At 44.9% G+C, this 13,071-nt stretch overlaps 1 long non-coding RNA gene across 1 annotated transcript; it reads right to left on the bottom strand.

Annotated features, from left to right (window-relative positions):
• Positions 1-9,436: 9,436 nt before the first annotated feature.
• LOC143818585 (uncharacterized) lies at positions 9,437-10,126 on the bottom strand. Its single transcript, XR_013224625.1, has 3 exons — positions 10,063-10,126; positions 9,922-9,980; positions 9,437-9,662 (listed from the first exon to the last, which is right to left on the bottom strand). It is a non-coding gene; the product is annotated as an uncharacterized LOC143818585 (long non-coding RNA).
• Positions 10,127-13,071: the final 2,945 nt, after the last annotated feature.

Here is a 13,071-nt window from a genome sequence, read left to right as displayed (position 1 = left end):
GTGGCAATAGAAACTGGTGGCATTGCAAGGTCTGGTACAGGTTTATTGCGGGACACTTGTGATGTTGATTTCCAGGAAAGTGGTCCTCAACCCAGCAGAAACAGTTAATTGACACCTGGAACATTGGCCCACATGGCTGAGTATGCCTTGCGTATCCTAAAAAGGGACCCCCGCATTGTTAAAATGATGACCGATGACGACAACTGGTTGGCCTGCCTCATGGATACAAGATATTTAGGAAAACTGCAAAATATCATGCCACATGAGAACCTAGGTCAAATATTGGCTACCAAACAAGCAACTCTTGTAGCCCGTTTGGTTCAGGCATTCCCAGCACTCAGCGGCGGTTATGGTTCTCACACGAGCTGCAGGGGGCAACATGGCAGAGGTGCTAGAGGTGCAGAAATCCAAAGTGGCGTTGGACAGAGGGGTTTTATGACAAGATTGTGGAATGATTTCGCAATGACCGCTGACACGACAGGGACAGCTGCATCGATTCAAAGTGACAGGAGACAGCATTTGTCCAGTATGGTTACAAACTACTTTTCCGCCCTTATCGATGTTCTTCCTCTCAGGTCATTCCCCTTTGATTACTGGTCATCTAAACTAGACACCTTTCCTGAATTGCCAGAATATGGATTAAAGGAGCTCGCTTGCCCTGCTGTCAGTGTGCTTTCAGAAAGAGTGTTCAGTGCTGCTGGTTCAATACTAACCGAAAAAAGGACACGTCTGCCTACCAAAAATGTTGATTAGCTAACCTTCATTTAAATTAACCAATCATGGATGTCACATTCTTTTGCCCCACCTTCCCCTGCTGACACGTAGCTTGCCTGAAAGATGACTTGCTTTTGGGGGGAGACACTGAACCCCAACTCTGGCCCTGTGGTATAACACAACACTATGAACGTGGCAGAAAGTGGCTGCCTGATATACGACGCACTAGCAGTACAGCTGAATATACACTGTGTGACAAATACTATCTCACTTTTGGGGGGAGACACTGAACCACAGCTCTGGCCCAGTGGTATAACACAACACTATGAACGTGGCAGAAAGTGTCTGCCTGATATACAACACACTAGCAGTACAGCAGAATATAAACTGTGTGAGAAATACTATCTCACTTTTGGGGGGAGACACTGAACCACAACTCTGGCCCAGTGGTATAACACAACACTATGAACGTGGCAGAAAGTGGCTACCTGATATATCACACACTAGCAGTACAGCAGAATATAAACTGTGTGAGAATTACTATCTCACTTTTGGGGGGAGACACTGAACCACAACTGTGGCACAGAGGTATAACACAACACTATGAACGTGGCAGAAAGTGGCTGTAATTATTATAAAAAAAATAAATAAAAAAAAATTACTGCAATAACACGCTCCCTAGTCCCTACAATGATCTCAGGACAAGTATGGCAGCAATAAAAAGGACTTCAGAACAAAAAAGTGTGGACAAATAAACAAGACAGGTAACTGTGCAGAAAGGAGCAACAGGATTTTTGCTTTGAAAAAAGCAGTTGGTTTGCACAGCACCGTGCACACAGCTATGCAGCTGCTGCCCTAAAATACGACCTCCACTGTCCCTGCACAAAAAGGTGGTGTGGGACAGTGATTATCGCTACAACACAAGCGGTTCGGGGGTTTATATTTCCTCCCTATCTCTGTCCCTGCTTCTGACTAACTGCAGCAAAGTCTCCCTATGCTCAGATCGGCAGAAGTAAGATGGCGGTCGGCGTGCACGCCCCTTTATAGCCCCTGTGACGCCGCAGACAGCAAGCCAATCACTGCCATGCCCTTGTCTAAGATGGTGGGGACAGAGACCTATGTCATCACGCTGCCCACACTCTGCGTCCTCCTTCATTGGATGAAAAACGGCGGTAACAGCGTCATACGAAACGCGACTTTGGCGCTCTGATCGCCGACCGCGTGGCCGATCCCACACTAGGATCAGTTCGGGTTTCATGAAACCCGACTTTGCCTAAAAGTCGGCGATTTCTGAAAATGACCGATCCGTTTCGCTCAACCCTATTCATGACTCCCAGTTCAGTGAGTGCAAACTTGAAACAGCAGGGATCCCGGGTAAACAAAGGGATCCCTTTTAAAAGTATAATGAAAGTTTTGGAGTAATTCACTGTCCATTACTCCATTGTCCATTTTAAATCTGTAACAAAGATATATATACAAACATTTTCAACCAAACAGCAGCAACCGTTAATATTTCCAAGTTTTGTAGCGGATTGGGGTCTGATTTTTAGTGCTACGTGTAGACCTCCGCAGTGCAGGGGTTGCTAGTGACCTAACAGGGTCCGCTGTGCTCGCTATCGCTGGTGTGGTGCACTGTCTCCTGGCTACACTTCTAGTGAGTCTAGGTAGCACTGGTATGCTGGAGCTCTCAGGACTGTTGCTACTAATTGTGGGCATGGCAGATTCACCGACAGCAGAGGGAGGACTTGCCGATTCAACTGTTGGCATGGCATCTTCTGTTGGAGTCTGCTGTGGCTGAGTTACGGCTGGGATCGCGTCGGCTATTGGAATCTGTTGGTGCAGTCTCTTTTGGTTCCAGATGATCTGGCATCACATTTGGTTCCGGCAGTTTTGGCTGACGAAACGTCAAAACAGGTACCACGGTGGCCTGATTTATTTGAGTCCAAGACTGGAGAAAGTCACCAAGGACAGTGTGTATCACCTTCTCCTCTTCCACGGGTGGAGACGTTCTTGGATCCGTTTCTCTATCTCTCAACTTGTCAGGGCATACTGTGAGGTGGTCCCTGGATATTGCTGTCGAAGTTTCTCCTCCATCCTTGCTGATGAGACAGACCTTTGTATTGTCAAAGTCGGATGGCAGGACAGTATATGGTTCTGCTTCCCTTTGGTCGTCAAGTTTGTGTAGTCTCCTTTTCCGTTTGAGTACCTGTTCACCTGGTGACAAGGGAACTGCAGGAGCATGCTGGTTGTAGTCCCTTTCTTGTTTTTGTCTGGCTTGGGCTAGACTTCTTTCCACACATTCCTGTACTTTGCGATACCTTTGCTGCCTTTCCGTATCCCAATCTGCATCTGGCGAGGTATCTTCTGGGGTTAGGACCCCCATGTCTAGATCAACAGGTAACTTGCTGGATCTTCCTCTCATCAGGTATGCTGTGGTACAGTTGGTGGAATTCGCTGGGATGTGGTTGTACATGTCTACCAAATCGGGCAACTTTGCTGGCCATAAGTTCCGTTCCTCCACAGGCAAGGTCTTCAGTGAGTCGATTAACACTTGGTTCATCTTTTCGCACATCCCGTTGGTTTGGGGGTGATACGGTGTCGTTCTGATCTTTTTACACCCGTATAAGTTGCAGAATTCCTGGAACACCTCCGCATCAAAGGCTGGTCCTTGATCAGTCAGTACCTTTTCCGGGTACCCGTGTGGTCTACAGAAGTACTGCTGGAAGGCTTTGGCTGCTGTCTTTGCTGATCTTTGACAGGCACAACTACCAGAAATCTAGAGTAGTGATCTACGATAGTTAGGGCGTAGACATAGCCTGACCGGCTGGGTGTTAGCTTCACGTGATCTAGCGCAACCAGTTCGAGCGGTCGTTTGGTGATGATGGGCTGTAGGGGAGCCCTCTGGCTGTCACGGTCCTTCCTACGTAGGCTACATGGGCCACACTCTCAGCACCAATTTTTGATGGCTTTCTTCATGCCAGTTCAGTAGAACCTTCCACGAAGCAGACTCTCCAACTTCCTCCATCCGAAGTGTCCTGCTCCATCGTGGTACGCTTCCAGAACCATTGGCGCATCTTGCTTTGGGACTACAATCTGCCATACCAACTCATGGGTGCGTGGGTTGATGCTTCTTCGGCACAGCTTACCATCGTAGATAAACAGCTTGCCTCTCCACTTCCACAGTTGTTGCGTCTCTTGTGGATCCTCCGGGCCAGTGTGTGAACCTGCCTGCGTCAGGAGCTCTTTCACCCGATGGACCGCAGGGTCACTGTCCTGAGTCTCTGCCCATCCATGGTGGGGCAGGGGATTCAGCGTGGCGTCCTGCTTGTTCCTGTGCCCGTTCCTCACATGATGGGAATACTGGGTGGCCTTGGGGCGATGGAAAGCTGGCAACTCTATTTCCTCGAGTGCTTCCGAGTCCTCTCCCGTTTCGGGCAAGTTGGGCATCCTGGACAACGCATCAGCATTCGCATTCTTGTGCCCTGCCCGGTACTTAATGGTGAAATCATAATTGGACAACCGGGCCATCCACCGCTGCTCCAAGGCACCAAGTTTCGCTGTGTCCAAGTGTGTCAATGGATTGTTGTCCGTGAAGATGGTGAATTTTGCTGAGGCCAGGTAGTGCTTGAACCTCTCCTTCACTGCCCAAACGATGGCAAGGAACTCCAGCTTAAAGGAACTGTAGTTGTCAGGGTTCCTTTCAGTGGGATGAAGTTTCCTGCTGGTGTAAGCAATTACCCTCTCTTTGCCTTTCTGGACCTGGGACAATACGGCTCCCAGTCCCATGTTGCTGGCATCCGTATACAGCACAAACGGTTGGTCATATTCAGGGTAGGCCAGCACCTCTTCTACCGTCAGCGCCAACTTCAAACAAGTGAATGATCATTCCAGGCCGTCATTCCAGTCAAATGAGGTATTCTTACCCTTGGTTTTCTTGGATTGGCCCACCAACAGGTCTTGCAATGGCGCGGCTTTTTTGGTGAAGTCTTTGATAAACCTCCTGTAGTAGCCTACCAACTCGAGGAACTGCTGGACTTCATGGAGGTGGCTGGGCTTCGGCCAGTCTCTGATCACAGTGACCTTGTCAGGGTCTGGGGCCACCCCTTCAGCATTCACTACATGGCCCAGGTACTGCACTTTGGGCTTTAACAGATGGCATTTGGACGGTTTTACCTTTAGGCCAAAGTTGGACAGGGCTTCGAACACATCGGCCAGGTGCTTCAGATGGTCCTCATAAGTCTTGGAGAAGACAATGACATCATCCAGATATAGCAACACGGTTTCAAAGTTCTTGTGTCCAAGACAGCACTCCATCATCCTCTGGAACGTTCCTGGGGCGTTGCACAGTCCGAATGGCATGTAGTTGAATTCACAGAGACCCATCGGTGTGGTGAAGGCCGTCTTTTCCTTGTCCGCCTCTGCTATGGGAACCTGCCACTACCCACTGGTGAGATCCAAGGTAGAGAAGTAGTTAGCAGATTTTAAAGCAGCTAAGGACTCCTATTCTGGGCAGTGGGTATGCATCTTTATGTGTAATGCGGTTTATCTGCCTATAATCAACACACATCCTCATCATGCCATCCTTCTTCCTGACAAGGACTAATGGAGCTGCCCAGGGGCTACAACTGTCTCTCACTACCCCAGCCTCCTTCATCTCTCACAACATGTCTTTGGCACACTGATAATGAGCTGGGTGTACAGGACGGTATCTCTCCTTAATGGGTGGATGATCTCCCGTGGGGATATGATGTTGAATCCATTTTATCTGCCCAAAATCTAGGGGGTGCTTCCTGAATACTCTCTCATACTCATGGACCACCCTGTAAGCCCCTTGTTTTTAGTGCGATGGGGTAGAGTCAGTGCCCACGTGTAATTTCTGACACCAATCTTCCATTTGTCCTGCAGAGCCATTGTCCTCCGCCAGGTTGGACGGGACCAAGGGTTCTGTTGCCTGTATCACATTATTATCAACAGAAAACAATTTGGCAAGTGTGGCATATCTGGTTAGGTGGATCTCTTCCTCTCCACAGTTAAGGACACGTACTGGCACCCCCCCTTGCGGACTTCAACCACCCCTCTGGCTGTCAGGAGGGTGGGCCTACTATCTGAATACACAGGTTCTACCAGGGCCTGGTAGTCTTTACCTCTGAGGCCTATTGCTGCCCGACAACATATTAACATTTCACTCCTGGGGGGTATTGCAATGGGGATTGAATTACTCACTGTGACACAGCCAATTTCTCCACCAGTCAGCTCTACCTGCTGTCTCTGCATCAGAGCTCTGATTTCTGGCTTCAGGGCACGTTGTTCACTGTAACCAGCTGTTTCTGCCACCTGCTGTAACAAGATAATAAGTTAATAACCTCTGCAAGACAATTTTCTATGACATTAATACCAATGGTCATCATGGGGTTACATTCACGTCGGTCAGTATCAACAATTACAATTCCTTGGGCCTTCAATTCTACCCGCCCCACTTTAATGGTGACCTCTTTGTACCCCACTTGTGGCAATGGCTGACCGTTACTGGCTATTATGGTGAAATCATCATCAGGGCCACGAGTAATGTCGGTGTCCTCCCAATAACGTTTATAAAGGATGTAAGGCATAGTTGTCACCTGAGAACCGGTGTCCAACAGAGCGTTCATGGGAATACCGTCGATCACAATGGGGAGAACAGGTCGTCCTCCAATGTACTTGGCTCTCCAGTTTTGCGGGCCTGGTCATCCTGCTCATGGGGGTTGGCCCTCTGCCCCAGGGGTTGCTCGTTTAAATGACAGTACCTTGCAATGTGGCCCACCTGGTTGCAGCGGCAGCAGATGGGTCGTCCGTCCTGATGAAAGCGATCGTCGTCTCTGCCTCTGGTCGGCGGGATCCTCCTCTGTCGTCGCCAGGGAACATCCTCCGGTCAGGAAGCCAGCTTGATCTTCTCCTTGGGGGCCTCCTGTAGGGACTGCATGGTCCGAGCTAAGGCAGCAACGCTCTTGGTCAGCTCCTGCATCTGGAGGCGTAGTCCTGCAGGGAAATCATCTTCCAGGATCTGAGCATCGGCCTCGGCAGAAACTTGAGCATCTGGCGCCACCTCCTGGTGGTACGTGAGGGCTTGATGCCTAGGAAGTACTGCACGGCTGGGCTGTCACTCCTGTAGCACTTGGATGGCCTTGTCTTTAAATTGCGCAAAGGTCAGGTCAGGATTCTGCATGGCCAGGAGGTGCAGTTGGGCCCTTTGGTGACTGCACAGGAGCCCCTCGATGAACTCCTTTAAGAGTTTATCCTCATCTTGCATGCTGTTTGGATCATCCTGCTTGATTGCCCGCAGTGCCTCCTGGAGATTAAGGGCATAGTCCCGTAAGCTATCCTGCGGCCTCTGCTTGCACCCATAGAACGTCAATTTAATTTCTGTAGCGGTGCGGGTGTCAAAGGTGGTTTTAAGCTTTGCAAAGACCTGCTGCGCAATTCTCTTATCCGCAGCGGGCCAGGACTTTACTTCTCTCAGAGCTGCTCCAAACAGTTGGCCCGTTACCATGTGAACTTTCTGAGGCTCTGTTAACCCCTTCACCCCCAAGGGTGGTTTGCACGTTAATGACCGGGCCAATTTTTACAATTCTGACCACTGTCCCTTTATGAGGCTATAACTCTGGAACGCTTTGACGGATCTTGGCGATTCTGACATTGTTTTCTCGTGACATATTGTACTTCATGTTAGTGGTAAAATTTATTCGATATAACTTGCGTTTATTTGTGAAAAAAATGGAAATTTGGCGAAAATTTTGAAAATTTTGCAATTTTCCAACTTTGAATTTTTATGCCCTTAAATCACAGACATATGTCACGCAAAATACTTAATAAGTAACATTTCCCACATGTCTACTTTACATCAGTACAATTTTGGAACCAAAATTTTTTTTTGTGACGGAGTTATAAGGGTTAAAAGTTGACCAGCAATTTCTCATTTTTACAACACCATTTTTTTTTAGGGACCACATCTCATTTGAAGTCATTTTGAGGGGTCTATATGATAGAAAATACCCAAGTGTGACACCATTCTAAAAACTGCACCCCTCAAGGTACTCAAAACCACATTCAAGAAGTTTATTAACCCTTCAGGTGTTTCACAGGAATTTTTGGAATGTTTAAATAAAAATGAACATTTAACTTTTTTTCACACAAAATTTATTTCAGCTCCAATTTGTTTTATTTTACCAAGGGTAACAGGAGAAAATGGACCCCCAAAGTTGTTGTACAATTTGTCCTGAGTACGCTGATACCCCATATGTGGGGGTAAACCACTGTTTGGGCGTATGGCAGAGCTCGGAAGGAAAGGAGCGCCATTTGACTTTTCAATGCAAAATTGACTGGAATTGAGATGGGACGCCATGTTGCGTTTGGAGAGCCCCTGATGTGCCTAAACACTGAAACCCCCTACAAGTGACACCATTTTGGAAAGTAGACCCCCTAAGGAACTTATCTTGATGTGTGGTGAGCACTTTGACCCACCAAGTGCTTCACAGAAGTTTATAATGCAGAGACGTAAAAATAAAAAATCATATTTTTTCACAAAAATGATCTTTTCGCCCCCAATTTTTTATTTTCCCAAGGGTAAGAGAAGAAATTGGACCCCAAAAAATGTTGTACAATTTGTCCTGAGTACGATGATACCCCATATGTGGGTGTAAACCATTGTTTGGGCGCATGGCAGAGCTTGGAAGGGAAGGAGCGCCATTTGACTTTTCAATGCAAAATTGACTGGAATTGAGATGGGACGCCATGTTGCGTTTGGAGAGCCCCTGATGTGCCTAAACACTGAAACCCCCTACAAGTGACACCATTTTGGAAAGTAGACCCCCTAAGGAACTTATCTTGATGTGTGGTGAGCACTTTGACCCACCAAGTGCTTCACAGAAGTTTATAATGCAGAGCCGTAAAAATAAAAAATCATATTTTTTCACAAAAATGATCTTTTCGCCCCCAATTTTTTATTTTCCCAAGGGTAAGAGAAGAAATTGGACCCCAAAAAATGTTGGCCAATTTGTCCTGAGTACGCTGATACCCCATATGTGGGTGTAAACCATTGTTTGGGCGCATGGCAGAGCTTGGAAGGGAAGGAGCGCCATTTGACTTTTCAATGCAAAATTGACTGGAATTGAGATGGGACGCCATGTTGCGTTTGGAGAGCCCCTGATGTGCCTAAACATTGAAACTCCCTACAAGTGACACCATTTTGGAAAGTAGACCCCCAAAGGAACTTATCTAGATGTGTGGTGAGCACTTTGACCCACCAAGTGCTTCACAGAAGTTTATAATGCAGAGCCGTAAAAATAAAAAATCATATTTTTTCACAAAAATGATCTTTTCGCCCCCAATTTTTTATTTTCCCAAGGGTAAGAGAAGAAATTAGACCCCAAAAAATGTTGGCCAATTTGTCCTGAGTACGCTGATACCCCATATGTGGGTGTAAACCGTTGTTTGGGCGCATGGCAGAGCTTGGAAGGGAAGGAGCGCCATTTGACTTTTCAATGCAAAATTGACTGGAATTGAGATGGGACGCCATGTTGCGTTTGGAGAGCCCCTGATGTGCCTAAACATTGAAACTCCCTACAAGTGACACCATTTTGGAAAGTAGACCCCCTAAGGAACTTATCTAGATGTGTTTTGAGAGCTTTGAACCCCCAAGTGTTTCACTACAGATTATATAAGGTAAATTGGTGTGCACTCAGTCAATTTGGAGGGTGAGGTGCAGGTGTCACGGACAAATGAGTCCTCGTATAAGTAAAATTTATAAGACACCGCACACTCTTAGTAATAATTAATGCAAATTGTGCAAGGTTTATTACATATAACACATTGGTGACACATGGAAGCAGGGGGCAATGTACAATTATAAGATAAGCGACCACTTGTAGTAATAATTGACGTTTCGGCTCTCCTGAGCCTTACTCATAATGTCGCTACAAAAACACAAAAAACAGAACAAGGGTAAATAAACATAACAAAAAAATATACATATATACATATATAAAGCATCCGTGCATAATGGACCATTGAGGAATAGTATGCCAGGGCATAAGATGGATGGCAAGCAACTAGATAAATATCCAAGCACCAAGGATGCACCGAAGTGAATAGAACTCCTAGAGTCATATCAGATGTGAACATAAGAGGGAGATCAAGAGGTCGAAGAGGAGCAGGACAATAGGCACACGTTACCTTAGTGAAGCAATGATAAATATACATAGTGGATTTCTTGCTTACAGGTATAAGTGGTGCTAAAAAAGATAGACAGGAGGTAAGTATAAGTACAGTGTCTCCATATAAAGAGTCCTTGAAAAGGGGAGCCTGGATCAATACCTATTTGTAGATAAGGCGGTGTATGACCAGTCGTGGTATGCTGCCCTGTGTGCAGAACCTATATCAGACCGAAGTAAAAAACATGAGAAATGCTGTGCTTTAAATATAGAGGCGAGTGGGAGATAGATGGAAGGCTGCTCAGGAATTGTCTGGGGTAGGTGGAGCACAAAATCCATGTAGCCATGTAAAGCCATATAAGGGAAGCGGTAACCCTGTCTGTAGTTTAGGTGTCACATACCAAAGATTTTGTGGAGGCAGAGGATATAAGGGCCGAGTCCCACTGTACCTGGGGTAGTAGACTTGTAATGCGGCGCTCCCGCGCCTTGCAGCTGTCAGCGTGCCCAGGAGAAGAGGGTGGGACAGTTAAATAGCGCCGGTGACCGCCGGACCGGAAGTGCGTCATCCGGACCGGAAGTCCCGCCGCATGAAGAAAGAAGGGGATACTGCGCATGTCTGTGTGTCACCATAGTTACCTGTGTTGATATACAACGCTGTGGTGATCGCAAAGGTGTTTTGAATGCTAGCGCTCGTGGAGGTGTAACTATAGGAACAAGGGGAAGATAGGACTAGCTAGATTGCAGTATTGGTACAACTGCAGGATATTGGCGCTGCCTGTGTGACAGTATATTAACCCTATTTTCGCGACCCCTAATGATAGCCAAGTTGTGTAGTATAGGTATCACTCAGGGCAGGACAGTATAATGTGGAGTCCGGAGGAATCGTGAGAACATGGCAATAAATGGGGCATGGACCCAGCACGTGATAGGTGGTATGCAAAAAAAGGATTAAATAAGAATAAAAGATAAAAATAAAACTAAAAATAAAATAAAAATAAAAATAAAAATAAAACTAAAAATAAAAAATAAATATAAAAATAATATAATAAAGGAACTGCATGAGAAAATTAGATATTTGTGAATGAATGGACCTGATTGGAAAATAGCCGATTGAAATGGTCTAGAAGAAACATTGTTTATACTGCTATTGAAAAAAAAAAAAAAAAATAATAATAATAATAATAATAATAATGTAATGAAATTAAAAATGAAAATGAAATAATGCAGATAAAAGTAAAAGCGAAAATATAAGATTAAAGTCATGGAAAAATGTTGAAAATAAAATGGAAACCATAAAAAAAAAATAGAGAGAAAATTGGAAAAGTAATACTGCAAAAACTAATAATAATAGAAAAATGATGAAAATAAATGAGTACAGAAAAAATAACTGACAATAAAGAAAAAGTAAAAATAAAAATAAAAAATAAAAAATAAAAAATAATAAATAATAAAAAAATAAAAAGAAAAATAGAAATAAATATAAAAATAAAAATAAAAATAAAAAAATAATAAAAAAATAATAAAAATAAAGATAAAATAAAAATAAAAATAAAAATAAAATAAAATGAAAAAATAATAAAAAAATAAAAATAAGATCAATAAATAAATGATAAAAGTAAAAATGGGAATAAGTAGCGGAAAAATAAAAGAGGGGGGTGAAATAAAAGAGGGGGGTTGAGTCATCACTCACCTCTATGTGGAGTTATCAACGGGTCTGGAAAAAACGGAATATATGGTTAGTACTACAACTTAACACATCTGCCAGTCAATTTCTCTATTGAGTCCCCTAGGGGCCAAAGTGTCTAGAGTATATATCCAGAACGTCTCCCTGGCTTTTAATAATTTGATATGATTGCCCCCTCTTCTGGGGCGTGGAACCTGTTCGATTATTTGAAATTTTAATTGGGCCACGGAATGTTTGAATGTGACAAAATGGTCAGGGATGGGCAGCCATGTTTTGCCACAACGAATAGTTGACTTGTGGCTAGCGATCCGATCCTTCACGTGTTGGGTGGTTTCACCCACATAAAGGAGGCCGCAGGGACACTTAATCACGTAAATGGCAAAGTTAGTGTTACAGGTAAAGTAACCCTGAATAGGATATGATTTCCCTGTCCTAGGGTGAGTGACCGTATCGGACCTGATCACATTTGAACACGCCGCACAATTGAGGCAGGGAAAAGTGCCACATCGTTGGCTGGCCAAAAGCCTCTGTGTGGTCCGTGGTTGGGTACTCCCAATGTCAGCCCGTACCAGTTGATCCTTGATGTTTTTCGGTCTTCTTGTGCTCATCATGGGTGGTGATTGAAAAGGTTCCACTGAGGGGTAAGCCTTGTGTAAGAGGGACCAGTGCTTCCTAATTACAGAGTATATTTTGGGCATAAAAGGATGGTGTGTATGCACAAAGGGTAAGCGCTCCTTTGGTCGCTCCCGGGGGGGAGGAGGATGTGGGGAATTGATACGTAGTTTCTCCTGGTCCAAGAGTTTTGAAGGGTACTTTCTTTCCTGGAATTTGAAGGCCATAGTGTCCATTCTGTCCTGGCGTAGAGCAGGGTTGGTGACAATACGAGAAACTCTCTTAAATTGTGACCGTGGGAGACTATTTTTAGTTGTTTTCGGATGACAACTAGAGTAATGCAACAAATTGTTGCAATCCGTCGGTTTGGTAAATATGTCAGTAGTGAGATTGCCATTGTCATCTTTTATAACCCAGGTGTCCAAAAAGGAAATTTTCTGAGTATCATGATGGATAGTAAATTGAAGCCCTGGGGAAATAGAATTGAGGTATGTAAAGAAGTGGTGCAGAGTGTCTGCTGTCCCTGTCCAAATGAAGAAAATATCATCAATATAGCGAACATAATTAGTAACGTAGGTTAGGAATAGTTCATTGTCATAGATGTGTTCAATCTCAAACTGATTCATGAATGCGTTCGCATAAGCTGGGGCTACATTTGAGCCCATAGCGGTCCCACGCGTTTGGACATAATACGTGTCCTGGTATAGAAAAAAATTCTCATAGAGTATCAGTGTGAGGAGTTCGAGACAGAGTTGGGAGGTTCTTATGGACACTCCAGATTTCTCAAGTAGAGATTTAGTGGCTGCAATACCCTTCGCATGTTCAATCGAGGTATATAGACTGTTGACATCGAGCGTTACTAGGAGGCTATGAGTA

The sequence above is a fragment of the Ranitomeya variabilis genome, chromosome 3 (assembly GCF_051348905.1).
Source record: "Ranitomeya variabilis isolate aRanVar5 chromosome 3, aRanVar5.hap1, whole genome shotgun sequence".
NCBI lineage: Eukaryota > Metazoa > Chordata > Amphibia > Anura > Dendrobatidae > Ranitomeya > Ranitomeya variabilis.
Note: the sequence above shows the minus strand (reverse complement) of the source record. Positions and strands in the feature narration are given on the sequence as shown.